The sequence below is a fragment of the Zalophus californianus genome, chromosome 5 (genome assembly GCF_009762305.2).
Source record: "Zalophus californianus isolate mZalCal1 chromosome 5, mZalCal1.pri.v2, whole genome shotgun sequence".
Classification (NCBI taxonomy): Eukaryota; Metazoa; Chordata; class Mammalia; order Carnivora; family Otariidae; genus Zalophus; species Zalophus californianus.
Window position 1 is genome coordinate 41,279,672 of NC_045599.1, and position 14,736 is coordinate 41,294,407.

The window sequence follows — 14,736 nt, forward strand, 5'->3', positions numbered from 1 at the left end:
ACAAAGAAATGGAAAAACGTTCCACGCTCATGGACTGGAAGAACAAACATTGTGAAGATGTCAATGCTACCTAGAGCAATCTATACATTCAATGCAATCCCCATCAAAATACCATCCACCTTTTTCAAAGAAATGGAACAAAGAATCCTAAAATTTGTATGGAACCAGAAGAGACCCCGAATAGCCAGAGGAATGTGGAAAAAGAAAAGCAAAGCGGGCGACATCACAATTCCGGACTTCCAGCTCTATTACAAAGCTGTCATCATCAAGACAGTATGGTACTGGCACAAAAACAGACACACAGATCAATGGAACAGAATAGAGAGCCCAGAAATGGACCCTCAACTCTATGGTCAACTTATCTTTGACAAAGCAGGAAAGAATGTCCAATGGAAAAAAGACAGCCTCTTCAACAAATGGTGTTGGGAAAATTGGACAGCCACATGCAGAAGAATGAAACTGGACCATTTCCTTACACCACACACAAAAATAGACTCCAAATGGTTGAAAGACCTAAACGTGAGACAGGAGTCCATCAACATCCTAAAGGAGAACACAGGCAGCAACCTCTTCGACCTCAGCCGCAACAACTTCTTCCTAGAAACATCGCCAAAGTCAAGGGAAGCAAGGGCAAAAAGGAACTATTGGGATCTCATCAACATAAAAAGCTTTTGCACAGCAAAAGAAACAGTCCACAAAACCAAAAGACAACCGACAGAATGGGAGAAAATATTTGCAAATGACATATCAGATAAAGGGCTAGTATCCAAAATCTATAAAGAACTTATCAAACTCAACTCCCAAAGAACAAATAATTCAATCAAGAAATGGGCAGAAGACATGAACAGACATTTTTCCAAAGAAGACGTCCAAATGGCCAAGAGACACATGAAAAAGTGCTCAACATCGCTCGGCATCAGGGAAATCCAAAGCAAAACCTCAATGAGATACCACCTCACACCAGTCAGAATGGCTAAAATTAACAAGTCAGGAAACGACAGATGTTGGCGGGGATGCAGAGAAAGGGAAACCCTCCTACACTGTTGGTGGGAATGCAAGCTGATGCAACCCCTCTGGAAAACAGTATGGAGGTTCCTCAAACAGTTGAAAGTAGAGCTACCATACAATCCAGCCATTGCACTACTGGGTATTTACCACAAAGATACAAATGTAGGGATCCAAAGGGGTACGTGCACCCTGATGTTTATAGCAGCAATGTCCACAATAGCCAAACTGTGGAAAGAGCTAAGATGTCCACCGACAGATGAATGGATAAAGAAGAAGTGGTATATATACACAATGGAATACTAGGCAGCCATCAGAAGGAATGAGATCTCGCCATTTGCAACGACATGGCTGGAACTGGAGGGTGTTATGCTGAGTGAAATAAGTCAATCAGAGAAAGACATGTATCATATGACCTCGCTGATATGAGGAATTCTTAATCTCAGGAAAGAAACTGAGTGTTGCTGGAGTGGTGGGCGGTGGGAGGGATGGGGTGGCTGGGTGATAGACATTGGGGAGGGTATGTGCTATGGTGAGAGCTGTGAATCGTGCAAGACTGTTGAATCACAGATCTGTACTTCTGAAACAAATAATGCAACATATGTTAAGAAAAAAGAAAAAGAAGAAGATAGCAGGAGGGAAAGGATGAAGGGGAGTAATTCAGACGGGGAGATTAACCGTGAGAGACAATGGACTCTGAAAAACAAACTGAGGGTTCTAGAGGGGAGGAGGGTAGGGGGATGGGTTAGCCTGGTGATGGGTATTAAAGAGGGCACATTCTGCGTGGAGCACTGGGTGCTATGCACAAACAATGAATCATGGAACACTACATCAAAAACTAATGACGAATATATGGTGATTAACATAACGATAAAAAAATTTAAAAAAAAGCAAAAAAATAAACACAATTGATTTTACATCAAAAAAAAAGTGTATAACTCATTTTACTAAATAGTAAGGCATAAACTCCAACTAACTCATTTTGTCTTATGCTCATTGACATAATTTTTAGGAAAATACAAAACATATTTTGTGTTAAGTTAAACTATCATATTTTTAAAACTTTGACCATAATGCAGCTCACAGTAAGACAGAGTTCAGAATTAATAAATAGTGTTGGTTGCCAAATATTTTTGGTTCATCCAGAACTGAAAGTTTTTATTGAAAATTTACTATATCTGGCAGTCATACTAGGAGGCCGTAATTTCTGGAAGAAAAGTAGTGAAAGAATATTCCTATTTTTCTTTCTTAATCTAGTTTCTTTTTCTTGGCTTTTTCTACCTAAAGGTTACCAAACATTAGACATGAAATGATCTTACATATTAGACAGCTCTAATCTTATTCATGGAATCCTTTTTGAGTTTCTCAAGAAACTGATAACACACCGTGTTTGGGATGCAGTTTAAGAATTTACTTAAACCACTTCCTCCCATCCCCACACAAAATCAGAAACCCAAGCCAATCCAGATGAGAATCATGGACATATCGTTGCTCTCTGCAAAACCAAGAATTGTGAAATTTTACTTAATCCAAAATTGTTTGAATTTTGTTGTTTTAAGCCTTTTACTGAACTTCTCTTCTTATGCCAAAATAACCACATATGGTTTCAATCCTTCGAGAGAAGGACAACTTGGGGTGAATCTAGTAGAATAGCAACATTTAAAGAAGTTTAAATATGGTAGAATTTTTGAATTGCAGAGTCCCTAGGACTCTTCTGTTCTACACTTCCATTCACTATAGGAATCTCCTCCCCAACATCACTGTGAGAATGGTTCTCTGAACTGAATTCTGACTTCCAGTGATAGGAAGGCCACAGCTTCAGAGGGTGGGCAATTGGCTTCATGGTTGAACAGCTTCGGCTAGCAAGTTTTCTTACAGTGAGTTATGACATGCCTCCCACCATGTTTACTGTTGAGGGCAACAGACTCTACTGTGGACTAAACTGTGTCTTCCCAAAATTTGTATGTTCGAGCCCTAACCCCCAATGTAACTGAATTTAGACAAAGGAAATGTGGGAGTTAATTAAGATTAAATGAGTTATATGGATGGGGTCCTGATCTAGTAGAGCTGGTGTCCTTAAAGGAATAGAGGGAGCTCTATCCTCTGCAAGTGCTGAGAAAAGGCCACGTGAGCACACAGTGAGCAAAGAAGGGAAGGAACACTGCCCAGAAACTGAATAGGTTGGCACCTTGATGTTGGACTTCTAGCTTCCAGAACTGTGAGAAATAAATTTCTGTTAATTAAGCAACCCAGTCTATGGTATTTTGTTACAGAAGCCTGAGCTGGCTAAGACTATGTGTACTGCCTTTTCTATATGAGAACTATCAACTATCATGCCCACTCCAACACTTACAGTCTTTAAAATGAAAATTCAGAGTGAGTTCCATTTTTCTTTAAGTGATAAAATTTCCAGATCGCTGTCTAGACTGACCATTTTGAGATCACTTCAGCTTGTGCCTGTCTCATCAAAATAATGTTGTCTAGAATAGAACACAGAATATTTTAAGTTCATTCCGACCAATGCAGAATACACTGAAACATTATTATCTATGAGCTAGATTCCATATGTCCTTGTGGGCCATACATAATACAATGTTGGTTTTGATTTTTCAGAAACACATTGTATGCCAGTTAAACTTGGGGTCACCTAAAATTTGCATTTTTTTTTAAGATGAGCTTCTTTCTGGGCCCTGAAATCCAGAAGGCTCTTAAGTTACCAAGTATGAGATCATCTGGGAAAAGATAGAAGATTAAAGAAAATTGATATTTCACTATACAAATGAGAACTCTAAGGGCTGGTTGGTTTATATAATATAAAGTCAGTTATATACTATCTTGGCAGGCACTAAATGCTATGAAAAACAAGAAAAAGTAGAGCAGGGCAGGGGGTGTTGGGGCTACATTCTTCTGGTCACAACATAGCAGGAATCACTGGATCTCGTCAACATAGTTGTCACTTTTTCGGTTTCTGCTGTCTCAACTCTAGGTACGTGACCCTGACCATTTTAGCCCAGGCCCAAGTAAACTGATTAACTTGGAAATTTAATACATATTTTACATATTTAATATTTCTAATGTAGAGTTGTTGTAGACTGTGGTAATTAATTCAGCTTAGGAAGTATTCCCTGAGTTATTCATTTAGAAAAACACTTGTGATTTTATTTATTAGTGGTACATCTGATTTTGAAAATGCCTTCATTTAATCAATTGATTAATCACCCATCATTTAGTCAACAAATATTTATGGACTGCTTGTTACGCAGAAGTCTGGATCATATGTATGTGTATTGAAAATATTGTTACAGAATTGTGCATTCTAGAATTCCTAGGTGTTTATAAAGGTGGAATTAGACATCTAGAAACATCATGAAGTTAAAAATGGCAGTATTTTCTAATCCAAAGAATAGAGCTGTGGTATGAGCATTTTTCTTTTTTTCCTTTATGATTATGTAAGAACATGTTAGTTGGTCTTACAATACCTCTCTAGTAGATAAATTATGTTTCCTAACTGTATATGTGGGGGAATTTGAGATTCTGGGAAGACAGATGGCTTACCCTTAGTCACTTAGGGAGTGTTAATAGTGGAATGGAAACCTTGAGTTTCAGCATCATTGTCTAGCAACATCTGATCTCTGATCTAATTACTCTAAGAGGTCCCACACCTTTGGCTCCAGGCCTCCCTGTGAGCCAGGGGGCTTTCACTGTCATACCCACTCAGACCTCACCTGTTTCTGAGGTCCACGTCCTTGATGTCAAAAGGCCTGCCTCAGGTATGAGAAGTTCTCAGGGTGCTATAGGCTATCTGCCTTTGCCAGTGAGATTCAGCCCTCCAACTGGCCCAGGTATCAGCAAGTACAGAAGGAGGGTATATGGGTAAAAGCGGGGGCAGCAGAAGAGGCCACAAGAAGGAATCAACCATGTTTATCTCAACTCTTTTATCTTACTGCAGCTCCCAACTTGCTATGTGACCTTCTCCTATGCAATTGCAGGGGGGCGGGGGCAAAAAGGAAAATGATAATCACAAAAGAATTCTAGATATGTGACCCTGACCATTTTGTTTTTGGGAATGCCATGTCCAGGCCTTAAGTTTTGGACATTTTCGTCTGGGGATTTTCAACCTGGTTACAAAACGGGCAGAGGGAATATTACCCCATGGGAATGTATCAAAAATATGTGCAGGAAGGGTGTTAAAACACAAATCTCTGCCTCCTACCCTCCCACCCCCTCCCCATCCCCCACCAAAGGAACTCATGTGAGCAAAGATTCTTAACCCCTGCTACACGTTAAAATTACCTATAGAGGGGCGCCTGGCTGGCTCAGTCGGTTAAGTGTCTGCCTTCAGCTCAGGTCATGACTTCAGTGTCCTGGGATGGAGACCCATTGGGGCTCTCCTCTCAGTGGGGTGTCTGCATATCCCTCTCCCACTGCCTCTGCCCCTCCCCACTACTAGTGTGCGCTCTGTCTCTCAAATAAATAAATAAAATCTTTTAAAAAAATAATAAAATAAAATTACCTGTGGAATTAAAAAAAATTACCCAGGCCTGGGTCCCACCTCCAGGCTTTCTGGGTTCTTTGGTCTGAGATACAATCCTGACTGACATTATTTCTTTAAAGCTCCATGTGCTTTTTTTTTTTTTTTTAAGATTTTATTGATTTATTTGACAGAGAGAGACACAGCGAGAGAGGGGGAACACAAGCAGGGGGAGTGGGAGAGGGAGAAGCAGGCTTCCCGCCGAGCAGGGAGCCCGACACGGGGCTCGATCCCAGGACCCTGGGATCATGACCTGAGCCGAAGGCAGACACTTTACGACTGAGCCACCCAGGCGCCCCTCCATGTGCTTTTAATATTGCAGCCGGAACCACTGCCCTAGTGATCCAGGTGACAGCACCCCATCCCCAGCATCCTCCACCAGGAGCGTTAATGTGGAGAAGAAAGCATGAGAACCATCAGTCCAGTCATTCTCAAAGTGTTTCACACACCAGCAGCATCAGTATCCCCTAGGAACTTATTAGAAATTCAAATTCTCAGGCCTAACTCTAGACATACTCTCAAGGGTATAGTCCACGAATCGAAGTTTTAAAAAGCCCTCCAGGTGATTCTGATGCACAGTAAAATTTGCAATCCTAACTTAACCCATAGGATTCTAAACTTGGTAACTTGAATATAACTGAGTTAGGTACTTGTCCTTTCTGATAAAGAGAACATCCTCATTATAAACATGAGCATAGATAGGGCTCTGTTTAGCTAAAGACGTTAAGTATGGCAATAGAAAAGTCAGACATTAACCAGGAAGGACTCTGGGTGTGAGGGCTGAGGTTGTACTTTTGTTTTGAGATAAAGACTCCTTCTCAGGAAATCACATCATATGGGCAGCCATCTTTTACCCTTGAGCTAACGCTCTTTTTGCATTGACAATGAGTTTATATTTTAACCTACTCTAGGCAGGCTCTTCCCCATAATCAAATAATGTGTTCAAAGACAATAAAGATCAGCAAACAAGGCCCTACACTAGACAAAGGGACTGGAAAACACCGAAAGCCACCTGACCCAAGACGTCTCGTGGGAATCCGCTGGGTTCTCAATTACAACAATAACATAGATGATGTCATGCCAGACTGCTGTGGTCATGAGAGTTGGGGCAGAAGACTGAGGTGTTGTCATCCATTTTGTCCCTCAATGAGCCTTGTGGCTTTGAGAGAATCTTTAGATATGAGTCTATGGAGGAGGGATGACACGTGTTTTTGGACATTCTTCATATCATCTTATTTCCAGTTTTCAATCACATCAACAAGGATGTGAGCAATGTCCCAAAGTAGGAGAACTGTGGTATCATAAGAAAAACCTCTTGGTTGACAAACCAGAATGCAGATTCAAAATTTTTTCTTGTGGAGGAAGCCATTATAATATCAGAGACCCAAAGGTTAGGTTGCTTCAGAGCCTACCTGTTCCAAATAGGTCATAAATTCCTGAGGAATAAATCACTCTTACTGGGACTGAAGACATGCTTAAAGTCAGAATATGATGGTAATGATTCACTCTGAGATTTCATATAAAAGCCACAGGAACTAAAAATGCAGGTACATTTCCCAATGTGAAACATGACCTGCAATCTTAATCCATTTAACTTCCTCAAATTGCTGTATTACTCAAAACAGCTTGTTTCTCCATTGAGCATAGATGAATTTCCTCTGTGGTAACTATCACCATTTGACTCAGTGATATGTCTAGGCTCTCCTCACTACCTGTGAGTTCTCCTTCAAGGAAAGGTCATCAAGCAAGCAGAATGGGTCTGGTTAAGAGCATGTGCTTGGGACCAGATTACCCATGTTCAAATCTACCAACATGGCTTGTTAGGGATGTATACCTGGATGGATTTCTTCACCTTCCTAAAGTACAGTTTCTCCACCTGTAAAATGGGGAAATAATAGTACCAACCTCATAGTATTGCAACAACACAGGGTCTGGTCTATAGGGAGTGCTCAATAAATATTAGCTCTTATTTGAGGAAGCTATAGCATAATTGTTAAGGGCAGGATTTTAAGGCCAAACTGTTCCAGTTCAAATCTACAGACAAGTTTCTTAATCTGTCTGTGTTTCTATGTCCTTCTGTATGAAATGAAAATAGTAATGATATTATTTTACAGGTTGCTGAATCAAATGAGTTAACACATGTAAAGTGCTTAGAACAGTAACTGGCAAATGGCAAGCCTGGAATTAAGTATCAGTTAATACTATGATGTAAGAATCATGACATAGAATTCCTGTCAGAAAAAGTAGTGAGTTAAGAACCTGATCTCAGGTAGAATCAGATTAGTATTACTCTCCTTAACTTCACTGCCTGATTAACACTGGCTAATTCATCAGAGCTGGAGTTGTAAAAGGAGTCCAGAAGGAACTGGGACAAACAAGCTGCCACCAGGTCAGCACCTCACATCTGTGGGGCACTGGGAGCTACCTACCATATTTTAAATACTTAAAAGTTATCCATCAAGCTAAAAACTGTTAAACATTTTCTATCCTCCAATCTTGACAAATATGCCTTCTCAACAACCTGGAAGTTCAGGTTGGAATGCAGAATTCTCAGAGCTCCATGCCAGAGGAAGCTGAAGGCACAGAGAGAGCCAGCGTCCAGCCCCTGGCCCCCAGACCCTGCCCTCCAAGCCTTTTCCTTTCTTCCTGTCTTCTCCTTCTCCTCCCCTCCCCCTCCTCCTTCTTTTTCCTGCCTCAGTGTCCAAGGTCAACCCCAGAACTCCCACCCCATACACATCCCGGTGATGGCAGTGTGCCACCCAGCTCAGGGAAGTCTCAGGCAGATATCCAGCAATGTGGCCTGAGCTCTTTGGGCAGAAAATTCCATCGTCTTGGGTACCAGGAACTCATTCTGGAGGGGGGAGTGTTATAGACTGAATATTTGTGTCCCCCGCCTCCAACTCCCAAATTCATATATTGAAGTTCTAACTCCCAGTATGGCCTATTTAGAAATGGGGCCTCTAAGAAAGTAAGTAAGGTTGAATAAGGTAGGGGCCCTGATCCGATGGGATTGGTGTCGTTATGAGAAGAGACAACAGAGAGTTTGTTCTCTCCCTCTCTCTACACAGAGGAAAGACCATGTGAAGACATAGACAGAAGGTGGCCATCTGCAATCCAGAAATAGAGTTCTCACCAAAAACTGTTCATGCTGGCATACCACTGATCTCAGACTTCTCGTCTCTAGAACTGTGAAAAACTAAATTTCTGTTGTTTAAGCACCCCTGAGTCTGTGGCATTTTGTTATGACAGTACAAGCTGACTAATATAGGGAGTGTGGGGTGGGCTCCTGGTGGGCAACACCCCCTGGCCTGCAGACTCCTTGATCTGTGTGGAGGAAGGCAACCAGAGAAAAGCTAGAGTCCATTTAAAGAGACGTCCTTAGGGCAGGGATACCCTTGAGCTCCAAGGATAGTCACCTTTCCCCAAAGGAGCTCAGGGAAAAGTGGAGAAATTGAATTTTATTGTACTGGTTCAGATAGAGAGATTCAGTGTGGGAATTTAGGCCAAAAAGTAAGTGGACCTTGATAGATAGTTGTTAGAAATTACCCTAAGGGGGGGGGGGTGCGCCTGCGTGGCTCAGTCGATTAAGCATCTGTCTTCGGCTCAGGTCATGATCCCAGGGTCCTGGGATGGAGCCCCGCATCGGGCTCCTTGCTCAGCGGAAGCCTGCTTCTCCCTCTCCCACTCCCCTTGCTTGTGCTCTCCTCTCTCTCTCTCTCTCTCTCTGTCAAATAAATAAATAAAATCTTAAAAAGAAAAAGAAATTACCCTAAAGGTCATCCAGCCCTCATTTTACAGTTGGAGAAACTGAGGTCTACAGACTTACATAACACTTTGCTGAGACCTTGGCTCTCTAAAATCTTGGGCATATACCCTTTTATTTGTTAGGTTAAGTTTCCCAATTTGTGGATTAACTGCCAGAGGCCTCCTGAATTTGCTAGGACGACTTTGGAGAATGCTTTAAGAATTCCTGCCTCATTGCAGCCTAGATCCTGCTCCATCTGGGCTTGATAAGGCAAAACCATTTGGTTAAAAAATATACATAGCCACCTTGTAAGTACACTTATTAACCAAAGAAAAAGTACATAATAACATTTTTGGGGTGAGGTCTTTGATATTTACAAACTGTTATTCACCCCAATGAGACAAATGTATGACTAAAAGCAAATATAGTCCTATGAGGTTCAAACACAATGTTTATTTGCATTAAAAGTCTATTCAGGTCACATGAAGGAAGCACTTTGAAACTGGGCAGAGGTGGCCAAGCTGCAGCTTAGTAATGGAGCTCATATTCTCTCACATGCCTAAGGGCCCAAGGGATTGGGAGAAGAGGTGGCGGGACTTCAGAAGATCACAGTCTAAGTACATAGCGTTGGTATCTAGCACACCTGTAGTTCTCTGCAGCTTCTGTGTTTCCTTTGACAACAGACCATCTATTCCACAATGATAGTTCTTCCGGGCAGAGACATAGGTCTAATTATATTATAATCTCCCTTCATCTGGGTATTTTCAATTTCAAATGACTCCTACACATTGGAACACATCTGAGTTGAATGGCCATGCACTTTTATTATCCCTATTTGAGAAGTGACAATATTAAGATTCAGAGAGCCTAATTAAATGCTTGGCCCAAAGTCATACAGCTGATAAAAGAAGTGAATTCATGTCTTCTGGCTTTAATTCCTCTGTAGTATGCATTAAAAATAAAACAGCCAGAATATGAATCTATCTTATTTGAACCTTGGCTGTGCTTATGAAATAAAACTATATTGTTTTGTCTCAGTAGGGCTCTAAGCGTGGACATCCCTTGCTCAAAGCTTGGGCAGTCCAGGTGGTTCCTGGCCCTCTCGCTTTAATTTCCACAAGGACAGAATTGTAGTCCCTTTCCCTCTGCAGTTCTGCCTTTGACAGAAATGACCAAGGACTACAGCTGGTGCTCTTAGGTTTGAGCAGATGAGGTCTCAACCAGTGTTCAAATAATATCCATCAGAATAATTTTCCAAATAATTCTGTTAAAACATTGTTTTAATGTCCATTGGCTTTTTCCCGGTTATAAGAAAAATCCCGCAGATTTCCTTGTGGAAAATTTATAAGGTGCAGAAAAGTATAAAGAGAAAATCAAGTTCACCTGTACTTTCATCTGAGATAATGACTGTGAATATCTTGATGTGTTTCCTCAAGTCTGTCTGTCCTATATTTAGAATACTTAGGCCATACTATACATACAATATTATATATATATATACACAATTATAGCTTACTTTTTTCATTTAGCATTCTATTTTATTGCATTTTCCCATGGTCATTTGGAATTTTAAAAGATATATATATATTTATTTTATGGATGTTCTACCACTTATTTAAATGATTTTCTGCTCTTGGTCACTTGAGTTTGCTTCTGATTTTTCAGTTTTAGAAATAATTCCACAGTAAGGGATTTGGGGCGGGGGGAAGAAGAATTCTGTAACACATATTCTTAACATGATTCTCTATTTCTATCTCTAATATTCCTAGAATTGAATCATGGAAGTAGAGTTACTGGATCAAGGACTACAAATCTTTTTAAGATTTTTGATACTTGGAGTCAAATCGCTTTTTAAAGAGGCATTACCAGTTTATTCCACCACTGGCAGCATAAAGAGTGCCTCTTCTACACAGCCACTCAACAGTGATTCTTGCCTAACAGTTTCTCACTGCGATACAGGCTCCCAAACCAAACTGTTTAGAACTGAATCCCAACTGGACCACTTCCTAGCTGTATAGACTGGAAAAACTTGCTTAGTTGCTCTGTGACTTGTTTTTTCTTCTAGTAAGTGGGGATAGCAGTACTACTTATTTTGTAGAATTAAATGATATATTACAAGTAAATACAGGAGTGCCTATCATAGAGTAAGGTACTCAATAAATGCTGGTCTATTATCATAAATAAAATTCTCTTCCAATTTGACATATGAAAAACTGTTTCATTGTTGTATTAAACTATATTCTTTGATTACTAGTGATGATAAAGATTTTTTTATGCTTATTGGCCATTCTGTATGTGTGTATGTGAATTGTCTATTCCTACCTATTGACTTCTCTCAATTGGGGTTGGTGTTTTCTTGTTAGAGATTTGTTAGAGTCCTTTGTATATTAAGGATATTAACCTTGTGCATGTCATCTATACTGCAAATATTATTCCCTGTTTGTAATTTGCTTTTAATGTTTGTCTATGATTTTTTTTTCATGACGTAAATGCTTAAACTTCTATGTGGTCAAATATGATATTTTCTCTGACATTTTCTTCTATTGCTTTTATGCTTTGAAATCCAGCCCTCCTCCCACATTCATTTGTAGTATGTAATTTATCATTCATAAATTGAGTTTTTACATGTTCTACGGTCTGTTTTGAGATTCACTAAAAGATTCCAATTTTTGCATCAACCCGACAGTGTTTTAATTATACTAGCTTTATGTTTTAATACCTGATAGCTTTTCTCTTTCCAATTTTTTAGAAGTTTTTTTTTTTTAAAGATTTTATTTTATTTATTTGACAGAGACATAGTGGGAGAGGGAACACAAGCAGGGGGAGTGGGAGAGGGAGAAGCAAGCTTCCCGCTGAGCAGGGAGCCTGATGTGGGGCTTGATCCCAGGACCCTGGGACCATGACCTGAGCTGAAGGCAGACGCTTAATGACTGAGCCACCCAGGTGCCCCTAGAAGTTTTTGAAAGCTTATTCTTTTAGTTTATTTTAATATCATGTTATCAAGTTCCCACACATAAAAAAATCCTTTTAATTAAATTTGTGTTAAACCCATAAATTAATTTCTGTTTTAGGAACAAGGAATATTTCTTCATTGATTATAATTTTATTTTAAAAATTCTATAGGTTTGCTGTTTTTGTTTTTGTGGTTGTTTTCATATAGGCCTATACGTTTCTTGCTAGGATTATTTCTACAGCTTTTAATATTTTTGTATTATAAATGGACTTGTTTCTCCCTCTATATGATCTAACTTATTGCTGGTAAATGGGGCATATACAGATTTCTGGATACTTTGTATCTGACAACTCTGAAGAAGTTTCTTAGGAATTCTAGAAGGTTTCTGGTTTCTGGTTGAGTCAGTTGGGTACATAATCAGATCATCTGGAAATAATGTTAATTTTTTTCAAATAAACTTATCTCCTATTTCTATTTCATGGATATTGTCAGTTGCTGAAAATGTGTGTAAGACACAATGTCTAAAGCAATCTGTCCTTCCTTGCTCCCTCCACTCTGACAACAACCAGAGTGGGGGCCGGGAGAGGAGAGTGGAGTGAGATGGTGCTTATCTGAGAACAGGCGAAGGAGGCCGCTGGGTAGCAGTTTCTGTAGCCCTGAGCGCTGGTTCCAGATGGACTGTGGTCAGTCATCAGCAACCTTCCTTGTCCCCTTTCCCTCTGCCGGACTCCTGCTCCTTTCTCTCCATCCTCCCTCCCTGAGGACATGGCAGTGGCCAAAGCCTCTGCACTGAGGAGAGAAGCTGCTAACATGCTTCTCGTTCCAGTAGGAACTTGTTGGTCTTTGGTCAAAAGGTGGGACCTCGGATCATGTGCAAGGGCCCTTAGTGCATTTTCCTTGATGCATTTCCTCCCTCCTCCCCATCTTCCCTGCTCCCGCCCTCCTCGGAGCCACCAGCAACTCCCACTCCCACCCTACAATAGCTTTCTAAATGGCTCCCTGCCAATCCATTCTCCTCACAGGCTAATATTTAAAAAACAAAACAAAACAAAACAAAACACACACAAAATCAGAATGCACACCTTTATTAAAAACCTTTCAGTGGCTCCCTGTGCCACTTAGAATAAAACACACATTCCTTAACATGGCCCCATGTGCTTGGTCCCTTCCTACCTCCAGTATCTTGTAGCACCTCTGTTTCCCTTGCTCTCTGGGCTCCCACCACTTGGCCTTCTTTTCTGTCCCTAGAACACACCAAGAGCCTTTGGACTTTCTACCCTTCTGCCTAACATTCTTACCCCAGCCCCTTGGCCTGTGTTCAGGCCTCATATCCAATATGCAAATCCCCACCCTGCCCTAGCCAGAGCATCTTGTTTGTGCTCTTTATGGCACTTACCACAATCTATAATAATTTTGCTTATTGTTCACTTATTTGCTATGTCTTTGCCACCTGGGATATAAACTCTATGATGGCAGGAAACTTTGTTGTGTTTCTATCTGAATCCCTGGTATCTAGGATGGTGGCATGGAAGGGATGTGAAGAACAGCCTGAGTTCTTCCTAGAAAATGGAGTCTGCTCCCAGGGCTTGCATGCACTTTGGGACATGATCCCAGGAAAGGAGGAATGCCGCCGATAGTAATATCTGTTCTCATGTGGCCACTGCAGGGGACTGGGGATCATGGTGATGGGCATCTTCTATGCAACTATGCAGAACGAATCTCAGAACCGTCCATTCAAGGGACAGAGGAAGGGGTATCTACCCACCCGATCTGATTTGCAGCTCTGGTCAAGGACTCGCCTTTCCGTGGGTGTATGCAGGACCAGATATATAATTTGTGAGGCCCAGGGTAAAATAAAATTACGACTCCTTGTTCAAAAAGTATTAAGAAATTCCAGAAAGTGATAGATGAGCCTGCACCAAGCCTGGGGCCATTCTGAGCACAGGCCCTGTGCCACAGCACAGGTCTCATGGCCAAGTCCTCATGCCTTCAGTACCAAGCCTGGGGACCAAGTAGTTTGCTGCAGGCATCCCACTGGGTGTCAGAGTATCTGCGAAGGTCCAGAGCAGAAGAGCTAGAGCGACGAGGTGCAGCTGAAGCAGGTGCTTTCAGGTTTCACCTGCAAACAGATTGCTCAGCCATGGCTGGGGCAAAAGGTGAATCGAGAGGATCACAGGCTGGGCCACCAGAGGTATCAGAATCCTGAACGAGTAAGTGACTTTGGTGTTGCTGCTCACTGAAATATGCCTAAAATTCTAGAAAATCTAAATGGTAATTTGGAGAGTAATCATTCTTTAATTTTCTATGATAATGGAGAGATCTCTTCTGCTTCACCATTAAGTATGCTTTTGGCATTGGTTCAAATGAGATTATACTTATTAATGTGAGAAAACACCCTATTCATAGCATTCTGTACACTTAATTATTTAAATATTAAATAATAAAATAGTTTTGTTTTCTTCTGTTCTGGTTACCAATTGCTATGTCACAAAGGACCCCAAA